Below are 3,944 nucleotides of genomic sequence, written 5' to 3' on the forward strand. Positions count from 1 at the left end.
ATCTTATGGGCTTAACAAAACCAGGATCAAAACAAATGCACAGTGTGGGAAATAGATATGGATAGAAGAGATAAATAAGATAATGAGCAGGCCACCTGTAGACTAAAGTGTCAGATTCCTACTTAAAGCCTGCCAAGAGATGCAACTGCATGGCTGAAGTACATAAATTCACTTGCCACTAAAAAGGCTGTCACCAGATGAAGTTTAATCATCACTTGCCACTCACTGATAGAGTTTTGATATGCGTCTGCAAGAAATGGATTTATTATAGTCTCTGTGCAGTCAGTCAAACCTCTCTGCTACTGCTAAATATCTGTATTTGCAGCTTTTTCCCAGGGCTAGCATCACCACCTCAGTTCCATCTCAGATTATCAGGCTTCAGATTGTCATGCAGTGTGTAACTTAGACCCTTTGCATGCCCAGTTCAGAGTAGAGTTTCTGATCCTATTAGAATTTAATGGCACCAATGACCCAATAGGAGGCAGAGCTCTGGTGGTGATGTGAGCAATTGGAAGTGGCTGTAAATACAGATGAAGCTTTGCTTGCTTGCTTTCCTCTTGGCTCCTATGGTGTGGCCCATTCTTTAACAGGCAATGGATTGGTACCAATCCATAGCTCCAAACTGAGGTCTCCTGCTCTAGGAGTAGCCAAATATTAGTAACTGAGGAAACAGCAGGCCATCCTCAGGACTGAAGTAACTGGAAGGAAGGGGTACAGTTATCGGTTAGAAATGTGTAAAACAGGCCCTTTCAGAGCTGGTGCTCTGATATGGTACAGCTAACACTAAATGTGCGGTAATAAGCTGTCTACTAGCACAGGAAGGACGCTAATGGAGTTGGACCAGGAAGCCCCTTCTTTCCTTTTCTCTCTTTCCAACCTCACCAGAGTCTCTTATCTATAAAATCTAACTGGTGCACAGCTAATGAGAAAGAATAGGAAATAGCAATGTAATGTTCTGCATCACAGAAGAGAATATAGAAATGCGGGCTTAGCTTTGGGAGATAATAAATAGATAAATGCACTTCTTTGTCTACTCAGGGTCCAGTCTATCCCATACTTCAACTTTCATGTAAGTTAATGCTGTGTCAGCATACCCTAAAATACGTGTGTAAGTGAGAAATAAAATGCCATAACTGCTACAGCCCTCATTTCTAAAAATAATCAAAGTGCCATCATTTATTTTTATACTTTCCTTATTCTATTGACTTTCCAAGTTGCCCTTTTCACCAGCTATCTCCTCAATTGACCAAGTCTCATCACCTTATAAAATAACTCAAATCTTCATTTCTGAAGGATCTGAACCTTCAGCATTCTTACCTTTACTGAGTCACTGTAGTGAACCTATAGGGTCTTCTATAGCCCAAACACAGTTCTTTCTGCCTCATTGCACAGCAGCCACTCAAATTTTCCCTTGCTGATGAGAACCACTCACCCCAGCTACTTCAGTCTCACTGTTCTTTGTATGATAGATCAGTAGCTCAGGGTGCTAAAAATATCCAGATGATGGTCTCTACTGCCAGTTCAATGGCACTATTGTGTGTCACCTATTGAGAGCACTCTTTCTTGTATATAACCCCTCTAAAATCAGTAGCAGCCAGGGGCGCAGGCCTTCCCCGGTCCCCCGGGCTGGAGGCCGGTGGTCTATCCCAGGCCTGCGAGCCGAGGCCGCCAGCCGGCCCCCAGCCCCCACCTCACCTTGTCACTTCCAGCCCTTGCGCCGCACAGGTCCAGTTGAACTAAGAACTGGAAATGGGGCATCTGGCTAATAGCAGTATTTAGTGAAGCCTGGCTGACATGCAGTAATCCAGTTTCCAGGAATCAGAAGATGTGCATTTGTAGTCCCTGGTTCTGCCACTTCTTGGCTGACTTGTCCTGCCCTGAGTCTGTGTCCTCCTCATCAGTAAAAATGAGGCATTTTTTACCATCTGGGGAAGCTTCCTCATAATTCATTTTTTCTCACTGCAATATTAATTATATCAAATTGAAAAGATATGAATGAATATCCTCAAAAAAGTAAAAGGAAGACTTTACACCCTTCTCATTATTCAGATTCCTCTGGAATGAGCAGAATCGCAGATGCATCCAATGGAATTTTTTCTGATCATCGTTACAGTGTCTGTTCTATGAGACAGCCAGACTTAAAATATTTTGACAATAAAGACAATGATTCGGATACTGAGATATCAAATAACCTACCAAGATTTACAGAAGGAATCAAGGCCAGAAACAGAAATTATAGCTACCTGGTTCCCAGTCCTGTACTTAGAATTCTAGGCCACACTTCCTGCTGATGAAATTTAGGACGAAGAGTGTAACTCACCTGAATCAGTCAATCATCCAACTCACAAGGAGAATCCTACAGAAGTCCACGCTGCCGAAGATGTTCCAGTTGCTGCGGAAGTGCATGCAATTTCAGAGGATTATGATATAGAGACAGAAAACAATTCATCAGAAAGCCTCCAAGACCAAGCTGGTGAAGAGCCACCCACTGAACTTTGTAAAGTTTTTGACAAAAGCCAAGCTTTGAATGTAGCTGCCCAGCAGAAATGGCCTTTACTGAGAGCTAATAGCAGTGGCCTCTATAAATGTGAACTTTGTGAATTCAACAGTAAATATTTTTCGGATTCACAACAGCATATGATCCTAAAGCATAAACATACTGATTCAAATGTGTGCCGAGTATGCAAAGAAAGTTTCTCTACCAACATGCTTCTGAATGAAAGTGCCAAACTACATGAAGAGGATCCCTCCATTTCTAAATACTGTGACTATAAGACTGCCATTTTGGGGAACCTCAGCCAGCACATTGCAGACCCCACTTCAGTGATCTCCTGTACTGGTGTGAGCGAGCAGCGGGATATGCAGTTCTCCTCGAGCATTTCCAGGAGCACAGCTGTGATGAACGGTACTTGTGTCAGTTCATGAAACTGTCAGAACATGAAACAAACGATCCAGAAGACTCGCACAGCCACGTGGCAAATGAGCATGCATGTAAACTAATAGAACTGAGTGACGATAAGTATAACAACGGACAACATGGACAGTACAGCCTCTTAAGCAAAATTACTTTTGACAAATGTAAGAACTTCCTCGTATGTCAAGTGTGTGGTTTTCAGAGTAGACTTCACACAAATGTTGACAAGCATGTTGCTATTGAACATAGTAAAATATTTCCTCATGTTTGAGATGACTGTGGGAAGGGCTTTTCAAGTATGCTAGAATACTGCATGCATGTAAATTCACACTTATCTGAAGGGATTTATTTATGTCAGTACTGTGAATATTCAATAGGACAAATTGAAGATCTTAAATTCATTTGGATTTCAAGCATTCAGCTAACTTACCTCATAAACACAGTGACGGCTTGATGAGGTTTGGAAATGAAAGGGAATCAATTAGCCATGTGCCAGTCCATGAGACAACTTAATTATTTTCTTTGCTTTTAACTGACATTATGTAAAACAATAAATTCAACTTTCTGGTGATGTTAAAAAATTAAAATAAAATCAATAGTAGCCAACCATGAAAAGATGGGGAAAAATCTGCAAGTGGGTGCTGACAGGAGGTACTTCCATGCTAACTCCTTGACTTTCAGTCTTATGTTTTCTAGCAATAAGATAAACAACATCATGAATTAGTCACTAGATAGGCACACACTGAAAATTTGAGGATAGCATCCAGCTCATGTTGTAGCTTTCCCAGCTGATGTTGTAGTTAGGCCATTCTATAATCCTACGAAGCTAATCACTTCTAGACAATGAGATATATTGTTACATGACAAAAGCACTTATTACAATGAACTGGAAACCGTATCCTCACTTCTCTTGCCGTCAATAACTACTACCTTGGATCAGAGCAGTGAAGTGTGAGATATTGTGATGGTTAATACCACACTCTATAACTCCATAAATGATGAGCTGGTGTATTCAGTTGAGAGGAAAAAA

The 3,944-nt window shown here is 41.2% G+C and overlaps 1 pseudogene; it reads left to right on the plus strand.

Moving 5' to 3' along the window:
• Positions 1-1,991: 1,991 nt before the first annotated feature.
• On the plus strand, positions 1,992-3,427 carry LOC104866720 (annotated as a pseudogene).
• The last annotated feature ends 517 nt before the right edge of the window (positions 3,428-3,944 follow it).

Source organism: Fukomys damarensis, unplaced genomic scaffold, assembly GCF_012274545.1.
Source record: "Fukomys damarensis isolate Sample0158 unplaced genomic scaffold, DMR_v1.0_HiC HiC_scaffold_16, whole genome shotgun sequence".
In the NCBI taxonomy this organism is placed as follows: Eukaryota; Metazoa; Chordata; class Mammalia; order Rodentia; family Bathyergidae; genus Fukomys; species Fukomys damarensis.